Source organism: Lithobates pipiens, unplaced genomic scaffold, assembly GCF_037356315.1.
Source record: "Lithobates pipiens isolate NorthernLeopardFrog02 unplaced genomic scaffold, aLitPip1_a1.2 Scaffold_10, whole genome shotgun sequence".
Lineage (NCBI taxonomy): Eukaryota > Metazoa > Chordata > Amphibia > Anura > Ranidae > Lithobates > Lithobates pipiens.
Genome location: NW_027507686.1, coordinates 99,660,223 through 99,674,729, shown reverse-complemented (window position 1 = coordinate 99,674,729; position 14,507 = coordinate 99,660,223). Strand labels below are relative to the sequence as shown.

The following is a 14,507-nucleotide window of genomic DNA, read 5'->3' as shown; positions in this document are numbered from 1 at the left end:
CAGATGATCGTCAAAGACTACCGGGTCCTCCCCTGCAACGCCGGAGATACTCACATCCTAGATTTGTTCCCCCTGGTCCCAGAATACGGAGAGCCACATCACCAGAAGACTAATCTGCACTCTCTCTCCTCACTAGGAGGTTACGGGTCTTGTCCTTGATACAGGCCAGGTTTGCCTGAACAATGTTCCCTATGCTCTGTTTTTTCCTCCCCTTTGTACGTTTGTTCCCCTCCCATTGACTCCTGATAACTGTGTAATTTGAATGCTATGGGTGCATATTGCCCTCCGCTGGTACAGTTGTGATAGCTGGGGCTCTGGAAGGGTGGACATTACCACTGATGTTGTTTATTGGGTTGTAGTGGACACATTCATTATGTCTCCGTAAAACGTTGGACCTGCGGATTGACTTGACATGTCTCGAACATGGTCCCCTGGTTTGTTCTGGGGATTCCAAGTCTCTCCTCAGCACCAACCCCAAATTTCTCTGTGGCTCGAGATCGGTAGCCCTTGTCGAGGGCAACTAATGTACGTTTACATTGTTATCGGAGCTAGGCTATGACAACAATCTTGGATAAAGCTGCTATGAATGTGGTAATTGGTGTGTTCAACCTCCTTGGGACCACATGGGAATACCTGAGCCCTTATGTTGCCCCTAGCCAGTTCATACCTTGTTGTTCACTCCTGTTGTTTTTTCTTTTTTGTTTATATTCCTATAATGTTTATGTAGCCCGAGGGTACCATGGTATTAGCTATACATTCTATTTTTTAGTGCCTACGAAATTGAGCATTAGACGCCATGGTCATTGGGTATGTTACACTTATGTTATATGTGCCTGCTAAGTTGTCGGGATCACAACTCAGCTATTCTAACCTCGTTCTCTCCCCCTCCATAGGATCGGCACAATCCGTGCCTACTACGTGATATTTCACGAAGTGTTACGTTTTCACGGACACTCTAGGATTCTTCTAGAGCCGCCTTACCCCAGGGGCTCTTTCTGACCTACCTCTTTTCCATTTCTCCCCCCTCCTTTCTTCCTCCCCGTCTGTCTTTGGACATCTCTCCCTTTGCTCCACTACCCTTCCTATTGTTGTCTTAATTGTTTTGTTTTTTTGTCACTCTATCGTGGCCCACACGGCGACGTCTCAACCCAGGCTACAGTTTTGTTCATACAATGCGAATGGCCTTAATATTGCCGCTAAAAGAGGACAAATCCTCTACCAGATGCACAAACGCCTAGTTAATGTGCTTCTGCTACAGGAGACACATTTTCACTCTGCCCCCACTCCTTCCTGTTCCAGCAGATACTTTAACAGATGGTTCCATAGTACTAACCCGACTCAGAAAACCAAGGAAGTGTCTATTGCCTTTCATAAGATGCTCCCTATAGAAGTGCTCGATCATTTGTCTGACCCCCAGTGAAGGTATGTTTTCGTGAAATTCATGTTATGGGGCACCAAATTTACGGTAGCTAATATTTACCTCCCAAATGTCAACCCAGTATCATCTGCGTTGCAATCCCCTCCACTCCAATTAGGGAGTGGACATGGCGGTTGAATGATTCGTTGCTTACAAACTCGGAGTGTGTGGCGCAGGTTACGAATACCATATCTAACTATTTTGCTGACCACGCCTCTAATACGACGTCGCTGCCCTTTCAATGGGAGGCATTAAAAGCAGTCCTACGTGGAACCTTTATGCAACTGGGTACACGCCTAAAGAGGGAACGCTCAGCCGCCATCACGGCTGCAATCCAAACTCTTAGGAACCTAGAAACTGAACATAAACGATCCCCGACAGTGACCACGCTGGCGGACGTTTCTAGGGCGAGATCTGAACTCAGAGAACTATAAGAGACCTCCGCACGCACATATTCGGATAAGATTGCTTTCCACCAATATAAGTTTCAGGATAAATGTGGTAGGTCAATGGCTCGATCCCTGCATCCCAAGGCATCTTCAGCTTTTGTGCCCCATATTAGGGGGGCGCGGGGGGAATTGGTCTCTTCACCCTCTAAGATGGCTGAGGAATTCAGGAACTTCTATCAGTCTCTGTACAATATCCCTCTGTCTCGACAAGTGGGTTCCCCTTCTATCGAGTTGGCAGACAAACTATCCTATGTCTCGGAAACCGCGCTCCCTCAATTGGACGGAGACACCATTGCTGACCTAGAAACCCCTATCACTGAGGACGAAGTTGCCTAAGCCATAGTGGGAACGCCAAGTGGAAACAGCCCAAGCCCCGACGGCTTCACTCCTAGGTTTTACAAACTTTTCGCCACCCTTCTTACACCCTTTCTCACTAGGATGTTCAACTCCATGACGGAGGGATCTAAGTTCCCTCCACAAACACTTGAGGCCCACATCTGCCTCATACCAAAACCAGACAAAGACGCCACTCTCTGTGCAAACTATAGGCCAATATCCTTGATTGGTGTCGATTTGAAAGTCTTTGCCAAAATCCTAGCCAATAGATTGCAACCATTGTTGCCCAGGATAATACACTTAGACCAGGTTGGCTTTGTGAGCGGCCGGGAGGCTAGGGACAATACTCTAAAGACCCTCCTTCTGACTAATTATGCCCGGTCCCATGATATTCCACTATGCCTCTTAACAGTCGATGCGGAGAAGGCATTCGACCGGGTAGACTGGCAGTTCCTCCGATTATCCCTGCAACAAATAGGCTTGGGAACTAATATGGTAGCAAGAATAATGTCCCTATACTCCTCTCCGTATGCTAGGATTAGACTGAATGGTTCATTATCTCCAGCTTTTTCAATCTCCAACGGGACACGTCAGGGGTGCCCATTGTCCCCCCTCCTCTATGTTCTAACTATGGAACACTTGGCCGTTGCTATACGCAACAATCCCTCTACCCAAGGCATAACAGTCGGGCCCACTCAAACTAAACTCGCCCTATTCGCAGATGATCTGCTCCTGTACGTGACTCACCCACGCACATCCCTACCCTCAGTATTGAGGGAATTCCAAAAATTCGGAGCAGTTAGCAATTTCAAAGTTAATTATAGTAAATCAGAAATCCTTAATATATCCATGCCTAAGTCGGACATACGAAGACTCTCGACTACTTTCTCATTCAAAACTGGTTCCTCTTCCATTAAGTATCTCGGAATCCAAATACCGGTGGACGCGTCCCAGCTCTTTGCTCTGAATTTTGCCCCCCTACTTCTTAGGGCCCAGGCAGATCTAGCTACATATACGTCAAAACGGCTGTCATGGCTGGGTAGAGTGCATGCCTTGAAAATGGACGTTCTTCCTCGTTTCTTGTATCTGTTTCAAACCGTTCCTATCCACATACCCAATTCGTACTTCAAGAAATTACGCCAGCTGTTCTCCAAATTTATTTGGAATGCTGCCCGCCCCAGAATACGGTATGAAACACTATCTCGTCCAAGGGATCGGGGGGGGGGGCGGAGCCCCGGACGCCTCCCTGTATCATAAAGCAGCAGTGCTCACGCGCATACTAGATTGGTTCCATCACTCTTCCACCAAGCTTTGGGTTCAATTAGAAAGTTATATGAACCCAATAGACCTCTCCGCCCTCCCATGGACCTTGCCCACGGTCCGGGGGGGGGTCGGGCCCTCTCAACGACCTTACTCGTCACACAATCCAGATTTGGGACCGTATGCTGACCAAAAGGGGCTTATCAAAATATATGGGGCCTATGACTCCCTTCTTTGGGACCCCGGCCTTTCCTCCAGCTATGGGTGTATCAAAATTTGGACCATGGCAAAGAGAAGACCATAGGAGACTTGCCCAAGTTCTTCGGGCAGATCCCACTTTAAGGACAGATACCCCTACCAGTCTGACCTCCCGACATCCCATGCAGTGGATGCAGAGACAACAAACCACCTCCTACATCCGGACTTTCCAGATATCCTTGCTGAACCGACAGGATTTGAGGAACTGCTCTTGCAGGCAGAACCCCCAACGCAAGTGGTGTCTCAACTTTACTCCCTCTTGCTCAATATCTCCTCCCCTGACCTCCCTCTGTTTACGGTGGCCTGGGAGACAGAACTACAACACCCTATCTCTCCTATTGACTGGCAAAAATGCTTTATCCTGACGCACAAAATATCCCTCGCCACTAAGACCCAGGAAAAGGGATTTAAACTGGTAACGAGATGGTACAGATGCCCATCGACGATAAACCATTTCAACCCGGGAGCACCAGATACCTGCTGGCGGTGTCTTAGCTCCCGGGGAATCATGCTACACATATGGTGAGAATGCCCTCCGGTACAAAAGTATCGGCAACAGATATTCAAACTTTACTGTAAGCTGATGGCGACCTCTATACACCCCTCACCTGAGGTGGCTCTCTTATCTATACTCCCTGGTACATTCAAATCCATCAAAAAAGATATTTTACGACACTTCCTGGCGGCGGCCAGGGTAGTGATCCCCCGTCACTGGAGATCGACGATCATGCCTTCCCTTGGGGACTGGGCTACGGAGGTGGACCGCATAAGGGACCTGGAACGTCTGTTGGCAGAGGAATGTGGTAAAAATGAACAGTTTACTCTCACCTGGACATCATGGTCCATGTTCCGATATTCCTCTGAGTTTATCTCCTGGGCTGAACATGGCCTGGACGGCGTCGCCCTGGGTCCATGATGGAGTGATTCTCGTCCCCTACCTCTATGCCCCCTCTTATATGTCCCTGATTCTTTTTCTTTTTTATATATTTCCATACACCCCTAGGAATACATCTAGCTAATGTACCATGGCTCCAACTTATCTAGTGTTCCTGAACTGGTGTAAGAACCCTACGTAATATCTTTCCTGCAGATTTTTATATAATTTCGTCCGGAGTTCTGCGCAGGGGTCAGCTTTGATCCCCCCTGGCAGTACTGAAGACGAAAGGTTCTTTAGCTTATACGCTGTATTTATTTTACTCTATCTGTATGTATGTGTCTATATGTATATGTATATGTATATATATATACATATATATATTTTTTTTTTTTCTCTTTTCCTTTTCCCCTTCTCCCCCAAACATGGATTGGTATCATTATTGGTTACCTGGTAGGCTTTATTTACATGCTTTCAATCCATTTATATGTACCATAGACATGTTTTTGTTCAGGCACATACGAAGCATACTGTTGGTGTATCTTGTTACTGCTTGTGTTGTTTACCTTCTCTTTCTCATCCTTTTTTCTGAATAAAATAAGATTGAATTAAAGCTGCATAAATGTTTCCCCTCTTCCTCGAACATATGCTGGAGGTGTGGAGAAGAAGAGGGCACGTTGCTCCACATTTTTTGGTCCTGCCCCAGCTTGGTGGACTTCTGGACAGAGATCCGATGCATAACACAAAATTCACAGATTTCTCCATCCCGGAAGAGGCTGCATTCTTTCTCTTGCACCATTCACAGATTCCCATTAAGAAGTACAAAAAAATCTATTTTACGGCATGTGATAAATGCGGCGAAAACCTGCATCCCTCTCTATTGGAAAAAATGTTCCCCCCCTTTCATTACTCACTGGCTTAGGGAAATAGAGGACATTAAAAAAATGGAGGACTTGATCCTCACATCACAAGGTAAACAAGAATTTTTTTAACAAACCTGGGACATCTGGAATAGCTTTATATTCTCGCTGGAAGGATGTCGCCTGCTATCGCATTAGTGCTCTGAGCTTTCCTTGACTGGCCCCTTGGGCAGTGGCTGCCATTGTGTCTCGTCCCCTCTTCTCCTTTCCTGATGTTTCACCCCGTCTCTTTTCTGCCTTCCTCCCCTATCTCTCACCCCCTCCACCCCCTCTCTCTTTTGGAAAAAGTGGAAAAGTGGCCCCACACCCCCCTCTGGATGGATTATGCCGGAGGGACCTGGGGTTTGTGTGACCCTGGATCTTGGTACAGTACTTTATCCGTGCCTTGAATCATTATGATTGATGAAAGGCAGACTCACAGTTGCAAATATACCAGTATCAAGTATTGTTCAGCTGCTTTTTGCTCTGTATTTTTCTGTTGCATTATGTACTCGGGGGACCGTCTTCCCCTGTTTGGAGAAAAAATTATATTTGAAAAAAAAGAAAGAAGCCTATGACACCTGGTATTCCCAGGTGGTCTCCCATCCAGGCATTAACCAGGCCCGACCCTGCTTAGCCTCCAAAATCAGACGAGATGGAACAGATTCAGGGTGATGTGGCCATAGCCAATATCTTCAGGCACTCTCAACTCTCTTGACAAACGCCAAGATGGTCACCTTGGCAACAAGCGGAAAAAAATAGGTAAACGGCAACAACATTAAAGGAAGACTACGGCATCTGGAAATCCCAGGCGGTCTCCCATCCAGGTACTAAACTGGTCCCAACCCTGCTTAGCCTCTGAGATCAGATGAGATTGGGCTCTTTCAGGGTGATGTGGCCGTAGGAGATTTCTTCAGGCACTCTCAACCCTCTTGACTAACGCCAAGATGGTCACCTTGGGAAACAAACAAAAAAAACAAGTCAACGCCAACAACATAAGAAGAAGTCTACAGCACCTAGTATTCCCAGTTGGTCTCCCATCCGGGTATTAACAAAGCCCGACCCTGTTTAGTCTCTGAGATCAGATGAGATCTGGTGCTTTCAGGGTTATGTGGCCATAGGTGAGCTCTTCAGGCACTCTCTACCCTCTTGACAAACACCAAGATTGTCACCTTGGTAAACAAACAAAACAAAAACAAGTCAACGCCAACAACATAAAAAGAAGCCTACGGCACCTAGTATTCCCAGGTGGTCTCCAATCCAGGTACTAGCAAGGCCCAACCCTGTTTAGCCTCTGAGATCAGAGGAGATCTGGTGCTTTCAGGGTTATGTGCCCATAGGCAATCTCGTTGGTCACTCTCAAACCTCTTGACAAATGCCAAGATAGTCACCTTGAGATACAAGCGAAAAAAAAACAGGTCAATGTCAACAACATAAAAAGAAGAATACGGCACCTGGTATTCCAACGCTATCTCCTATCCAGGTACTAACTAGGCCCAACCCTTCTTAGCCTCAGAGATGAAAAGAGATAGGGCTCTTTCAGGGTGTTGCTGCTGTAAGCGATCTCTTTGGGCACTCTCAACCCTCTTGACAAATGCCAAGAAGGTCACCTTGGGAAACAAGCGGAAAAAAAAAACCGAATTAACGCCAGCAACATAAAAAGAAGCCTACAATAACAGGTATTCCCAGGTGGTCTCCCATCCAGGTACTAACCAGGCCTGACTCTTCTTAGCCTCCAAGATCAGACGAGATTGGGTGCTTTCAGAGTGATGTGGCCATAGGCAATCTCTTCAGGCACTCTCAACCCTCTTGACAAACACCAAGATGGTCACCTTGTGAAACAAGCGAAATGAAAACAGGTCAACGCCAACAACATAAAAAGAAGCCTACGACACCTGGTATTCCCAGGCGGTCTCCCATCCAGGTACTAACAAGGCCAGACTCTTCTTAGCCTCCAACATCAAACGAGATCGGGCGCTTTCAGGGTGATGTGCCCGTAGGCAATCTCTTCAGGCACTTTCAACCCTCTTGACAAACGCCAAGATGGTCACCTTGGGAAACAAGCAAAAAAAATGAGTCAATGCCAACAATTTAAAAAAACAGCCTATGGCATCGAGAGATCCCAGGCGGTCTCCCATCCAGGTACTAACCAGGTCCCAACCCTGCTTAGCCTCTGAGATCAAATGAGATTGGGCTCTTTCAGGGTGATGCGGCCATAGTAGATTTTTTCAGGCACGCTCAACCCTCTTGACAAACGCCAAGATGGTCACCTTGGGAAACAAACAAAAAAACAAGTCAACGCCAACAACATAAAAAGAAGCCTACAGCACCTAGTATTCCCAGGCGGTCTCCCATCCAGGTATTAACAAGGCGCAACCCTTTCTAGCCTCTGAGATCAGAGGAGATTGGGTGCTTTCAGGGTGATGTGCCCATAGGCAATATCTTTGGGCACTCTCATCCCTCTTGAAAAATGCCAAGATAGTCACCCTGGGAAACAAGCGAAAAAAAAACAGGTCAACGCCAACAACATAAAAAGAAGAATACGGCACCTGGTATTTCAAGGCCGTCTCCCATTCAGGTACTAACAAGGCCCAACCCTTCTTAGCCTCCGAGATCAGAAGAGATAGGGTGCTTTCCAGGTGATGCGGCTGTAAGCGATCTCTTTAGGCACTCTCAACCCTCTTGACAAATGCCAAGATGATCACTTTGGGAAATAAGCGAAAAAAACAGGTCAACACCAACAACATAAAAAGAAGCGTGCGGCATCTGGAAAACCCAGACGGTCTCCCATCTAGGTACAAACCAGGCCCAACCCTGCTTAGCCTCTGAGACCAGATGGGATTGGGCGCTTTCAGGGTGTTGTGCCCATAAGCAATTTCTTTGTACACTCTCAACCCTCTTGACAAATGCCAAGATGGTCACCTTGGGAAACAAGTGAAAAAAAACAGGTCAACGCCAACAACATAAAAATAAGCATACGGCACCTGGTATTCCCAGTCGGTCTTCCATCCAGTTACTAATAAGCCCCGACAATGCTTAGCCTCCGAGATCAGACAAGATCGGGCACTTTCAAGGTGATGGGGCCGTAGGCGATCTCTTCAGGCACTCTTAACCCTCTTGACAAACACCAAGATGGTCACCTTGGCAAACAAGCGAAAAAAAAACAGGTCAACACCAACAACATAAAAAGAAGCCTATGACACCTGGTATTCCCAGGCGGTCTCCCATCCAGGTACTAACAAGGCCCGACTCTTCTTAGCCTCCAACATCAAACGAGATCGGGTGCTTTGAGGGTGATGTGCCCATAGGCAAACTCTTCAGGCACTTTCAACCCTCTTGACAAACGCCAAGATGGTCACCTTTGGAAACAAACAAAAAAAACAAGTCAACGCCAACAACATAAGAAGAAGTCTACAGCACCTAGTATTCCCAGGTGGTCTCCCATCCGGGTATTAACAAGGCCCGACCCTGTTTAGTCTCTGAGATCAGACGAGATCTGGTGCTTTCAGGGTTATGTGGCCATAGGCGAGCTCTTCAGGCACTCTCAACCCTCTTGACAAACACCAAGATGGTCACCTTGGTAAACAAACAAAACAAAAACATGTCAACGCCAACAACATAAAAAGAAGCCTATGGCACCTAGTATTCCCAGGTGGTCTCCAATCCAGGTACTAGCAAGGCCCAACCCTGTTTAGCCTCTGAGATCAGAGGAGATCGGGCGCTTTCACGGTTATGTGCCCATAGGCAATCTCTTTGGGCACTCTCAACCCTCTTGACAAATGCCAAGATAGCCACCTTGAGATACAAGCGAAAAAAAACAGGTCAATGTCAACAACATAAAAAGAAGAATACGGCACCTGGTATTCCAACGCCATCTCCCATCCAGGTACTAACTAGGCCCAACCCTTCTTAGCCTCAGAGATGAGAAGAGATAGGGCTCTTTCAGGGTGATGCTGCTGTAAGCGATCTCTTTGGGCACTCTCAACCCTCTTGACAAATGGGAAACAAGGGAAAAAAAACAGGTCAACGCCGACAACATAATGAGAAGCCTATGGCATCTGGTTTTCCCAGGCTGTCTCCGATCCAGGTACTAACCAGGCCCATCGCTGCTTAGCCTCCGAGATCAGATGAGATTGGGCTCTTTCAGGGTGATTTGGCCGTAGGCACTCTCTTTGGGCACTCTGAAGCCTCTTGACAAAGGCCAAGATGGTCACCTTGGGAAACAAGCTAAAAAAAACTGGTCAAAGCCAACAACATAAAAAGAAGCCTACGGCATCCGGTATTCCCAGGCGATCTCCCAACCAAGACACTAACCAGGCCAGATCCTTCTATGGCACCTGGTCTTCCCAGGCAGTCTCCCATCCAGGTACTAACCAGGCCTGACACTGCTTAGCCTCTGAAATCAGACGAGATTGGGTGCTTTCAGGGTGATGTGGCCGTAAGCGTTCTCTTCAAGACACGCCCAACCCTCTTGACAAACGCCAAGATGGTCACCTTGGGAAACAAGCGGAAAAAAAAACATGTCAACGCCAACAACATAAAAAGAAGCCTACGGCACCTGGTATTCCCAGTCGGTCTCCCATCCAGTTACTAATCAGGCCCGACAATGCTTAGCCTCCGAGATCAGACAAGATTGGGCACTTTCGGGGTGATTTGGCCGTAGGCACTTTCTTTGGGCACTCTCAACCCTCTTGACAAACGCCAAGATGGTCATCTTGGGAAACAAGCGAAAAAAAACAGGTCAACGCCAACAACATAAAAAATAAGATTTTTATATACAGCTTACCTGTAAAATCCTTTTCTTGAGAGTACATCACGGGACACAGGAGCTTCATTACATAGTGGGTTATATAGGCACCTCTGGTAATTGGACACTGGTTAACCCCCAATTAAGGAGAATTCCTCCCCTATATAACCCCTCCCATATGGGAGGCACCTCAGTTCTGTAGCAAAGCAATAGTAAACCACGTAAAACCCAAGAAGGGCAGGAGCCCTGTGTCCGGCTATGTACTCTCAAGAAAAGGATTTTACAGGTAAGCTGTATATAAAAATCCTATTTTCTTGATCATACATCACGGGACACAGGAGCTTCATTACATAGTGGGATGTCCCAAAGCAATGCTCAGATTGAGGGGAGGGAGACACAGATCATAATATATAGACCGCCAAGGACCGGAGGACCTAAACTGCAGCCTGCAGTACACTGCGCCCAAAGGCGATATCCTCTTGCCCTCTGACATCCACCTGATAGAATCTGGTGAATGTGTGGACTGATGACCAAGTTACAGCCTTTCAGATCTGAGCCAGGGAGGTCTGGTGATGCACTGCCCAAGAAGCACTTACAGCCCTAGTTGAGTGCGCTTTCACTTGAAAAGGAGGGATCTTCCCTTTAACACTATAGGCCTGAGAAATAATCTGTCTAATCCACCTTGAGAGAGTGGATTTTGATGCCGCCTGGCCCTTCCTAGGGCTTTCCGGCAAAATAAATAAGCAATCAGTTTTCCTTATCTGAGCAGTTGCCTGAAGATAGATACTGATTGCCCTTACCACATCCAAAGTGTGCAAAGATTCTTCTTCTGCGGACTGTGGGTCCGGAAAAAAGGATGGTAGGATTACATCTTGATTCAAATGGAATCCTGAAACCACCTTAGGCAGACAGGACCTGTTGGGACGCATTACCCCCCGGTCCTTATGAATAATTCGATACGGCTCTTTGCTGGAGAGAGCTGCTAGTTCTGACACTCTTCTAGCCGTGGATATGGCTACCAAGAAAAACAATTTTTTAGTCAAAAGAACTAACGAAGCCTGATGCAAAGGTTCAAAAGGTTGCCCCTGCAAAGCTGAGAGAACCAAATTCAGAACCCATGGGCATACCGGAGGTTTGACTGGCGGCCTTATCCGCATAGCCCCCTGGATGAAAGCCTGCACCAGGGAATGCGATGCAAGTGGCTTCTGAAAAAACACTGACGAAATCTGCACCTTGATAGTGCTTACGGCCAAATTAATTTCTAGGCCTGACTGGAGGAAGGCCAAGATCCTGCTAACGACATACTTTCTAGGATGCCATGCCCTGAGTTCACACCAGGAAACATATGCCCTCCAGATTTTGTAGTAAATAAGCCTGGAGGCCGGCTTTCTTGGCATTGACCAGAGTAGAAAGGACTGGCCCCGAAAGCCCACGGTCTCTCAGAATGTGGGTCTCAGCAGCCAAACCGTCAAATTCAGACTGTGTAAAGCAGGATGGTAAATTGGACCCTGTGAGAGCAGATCTGGCCGGAGAGGGAGGATCCACGGCCTGCCTCCTGCCAACTTCATGATCTCTGCGTACCACAGTCACCTGGGCCAAGCCGTGGCTACCAAAAGAACCAACTTTGTCTCCCTCTTGACTCTTCCCAGGAACCGCGACAGAAGCGGACACGGGGGGAAGGCATAAATAAAATTGTACTTATCCCAGGGAACTGTCAGAGCATCCGACCCCTGAGCGAGTGTATCTCTTGTTCTTGACACAAATTTGTCCAGTTTTCTGTTGAACCTGGACGCAAACAGATCTACGTCTGGAGTAACCCACCTGCGACATATGTTACAAAACACAGCAGGGTGCAGAGCCCATTCTTCTGGGCACAACTGCTGGTGGCTCAGAAAATCCGCCTGCCAATTTTCCACTCCAGGAATGAAGACTGCAGAAAGGCATAGAACATGCCTTTCTGCCCAGACAAGTATGCGATTCACCTCTTTTTGCACAACCAGACTCCTGATACCGCCCCGGTGATTGATATAGGCCACTGCTGTGGCATTGTCGGACTGAACCCGAACAGGGAGACCCCGTAGTCTGAAAGACCAGTTTATGAGAGCCATATAAACTGCCCGAATCTTCAAGACATTTATGGGCAATAGCTTCTTGATCGCAGACCATTTCCCCTGCGAGCACGTCTCCTCCAACACTGCTCCCCAGCCTGTCAGGCTGGCATCTGTCGTAATAATCTTCCATGTAAGAGGAAGAAAAGTTTTGCCTTTCAGCAAATTCTCGGTTTGTAGCCACCAGACGAGACTCTTGCGTGTCCCTGGGGATAGACGCATAGGAAGATCCAAGGACTGGGGCTTCCTGTTCCAAGCCGCCAGGATGCATCTTTGCAGAGGCCTTGAGTGGAACTGGGCGAATGGAACGGCCTCGAAGGAGGCAACCATTTTCCCTAACAGTCTCATGCACAACCGAATGGGGGAAGATCTTCTGCCCAGAATTAGGCGCACCAGATCCCCAATGGCCAAGGCTTTTGGCCTTGGTAGAAACACCTTGCCCTGAGCGGTGTTGATAACCATACCCAGGTATTCCAACCTGGTAGCAGGCTGTAGGGACGACTTTTCTAGGTTTATAATCCAACCTAGGCGTTCCAGGTGTTCTAGCGTTCTGGTAACACTGTGGTTCAGGAGCGCTACTGTTTTCGCTATGAGAAGCAAATCATCTAGATAAGCCATGACGGCTATACCCTGAGCTCTTAGGCTTGCCAAGAGAGGGTCCAGAATCTTTGTGAAGACTCAAGGGGCCGTCGCGAGCCCCGAACGGCAAGGCCACAAATTGAAAATGGCGCCGCTCTACCACGAACCTTAGATATTTTTGGTGTGCGGAAAAAATTGGCACATGGAGATATGCATCCTTGATGTCTATTGATGCCATAAACTCTCCCCCTTGCAGGGAGGAGACCACAGTGCGAATTGACTGCATTCGGAAGGACCAGATGCGTAAAAACCAGTTCAGATCCAGGATAGGTCTGACACTTCCATTTGGCTTTGGAACAGTGAAGAGATGCGAGTAAAACCCTGAACCCTGTTCTTTTGGGTCCACTTCTACTATCACCCCCTGGGATAGTAAGTGATCTAAGGCCAGAAATAGCGGTCTTTGCTTTACTGGGTCCCTGGGGATCCTTGACCTTAGAAAGCGAGAAGGTGGAATCTCCTGAAACTCCAGCTTGTAGCCCAGAGATACCAAAGAGACCACCCACTTGTCCCGGATTTCTTCCCGCCAGGCTTCCGCAAACTGCAGGAGCCTTCCTCCCACTCGGCGCCCCTTCACAAGGAAGCTTTTGGGCTCTGCTTGGCAGGCTTTCGCCCCCAGGATTTCTTCTGCCCCTAGGCCCGGCCTTGAGCCTTTCCTGTAGAGGGGGGTTGAGAAGGCCGTCGCCACTGCTTAGAGCTTGATGCTCTGGGAAAGAGAGAACGCCTAAATGATGGACGTTTTGACTGGAAGGAGAGTAGATTTACCCCCTGAAATTTTTTGGACAAATTTGTCTAATTCTTCTCCAAACAAACGCTCCCCTTTAAACGGCAACTCAGCTCAGCTGCCCAATTCTTTAGCCATAGGGCCCTTCACATGTGTACCAACAGGAGAGACAAACGAGATGCTTGTTGGACAGAATCCAAAATCGCATCAATCATGAAACACAGAATTTGAGGTATTTCTGCATAATTCTCCACTTCCTCACTGGGAAGGAGGCCAAGCATCTGCTTAACCTGTTCCTTGAGGAACTGACACAACCCCACATCTGCGACTGTAGGTTGCACTACAGCGCCAGTCATGGAAAAGGAGGCTTTTAATAATGTTTCCAGCTTCTTATCAGTTGGATCTTTAAATACCTGAGCATTATCCAAAGGACAGGTCAGGTTTCTATTCACGCAAGAAACAGCCGTATCGACAGATGGGACCCCCCATTTCTTGGTGAAACTTTCCTCCAGAGGATAAAGCATAGAAAACCTTTTAGGAGGAGCAAACAGTTTGTCGGGATGTTCCCAATCCTCATACAACAATTTATCCATTAAGGGATGAATTGGAAAGGAAAAGGCAGTCTGTGGGATTTTCCTGACTCCCAGGGAAGAAACAGAGGACGTAGCGATCTCAGCAGCAGGCATTCTGAATGTGGTACACACCAATTCAGTATAATACTGCACCTGTTATCTGGGCGTCTTGGAGGAGGGGACTCTCTCCTCTTCCTCTGATTCATCCAACTGCTCAAGATCCCTGT

General features: G+C 47.7%; 9 pseudogenes; all 9 read right to left on the bottom strand.

Moving 5' to 3' along the window:
* Positions 1 to 6,279: 6,279 nt before the first annotated feature.
* LOC143952599 (5S ribosomal RNA) lies at positions 6,280 to 6,399 on the bottom strand (annotated as a pseudogene).
* A 317-nt stretch (positions 6,400 to 6,716) lies between these two features.
* Positions 6,717 to 6,835, bottom strand: LOC143944886 (5S ribosomal RNA; annotated as a pseudogene).
* A 322-nt stretch (positions 6,836 to 7,157) lies between these two features.
* Positions 7,158 to 7,276, bottom strand: LOC143955581 (5S ribosomal RNA; annotated as a pseudogene).
* Positions 7,277 to 7,376: 100 nt separating this feature from the next.
* Positions 7,377 to 7,495, bottom strand: LOC143953350 (5S ribosomal RNA; annotated as a pseudogene).
* Positions 7,496 to 8,684: 1,189 nt separating this feature from the next.
* LOC143946200 (5S ribosomal RNA) lies at positions 8,685 to 8,803 on the bottom strand (annotated as a pseudogene).
* A 98-nt stretch (positions 8,804 to 8,901) lies between these two features.
* On the bottom strand, positions 8,902 to 9,020 carry LOC143945591 (5S ribosomal RNA; annotated as a pseudogene).
* Positions 9,021 to 9,120: 100 nt separating this feature from the next.
* On the bottom strand, positions 9,121 to 9,239 carry LOC143952876 (5S ribosomal RNA; annotated as a pseudogene).
* Positions 9,240 to 9,539: 300 nt separating this feature from the next.
* LOC143945812 (5S ribosomal RNA) lies at positions 9,540 to 9,658 on the bottom strand (annotated as a pseudogene).
* A 381-nt stretch (positions 9,659 to 10,039) lies between these two features.
* Positions 10,040 to 10,158, bottom strand: LOC143947413 (5S ribosomal RNA; annotated as a pseudogene).
* Between the last annotated feature and the right edge of the window lie 4,349 nt (positions 10,159 to 14,507).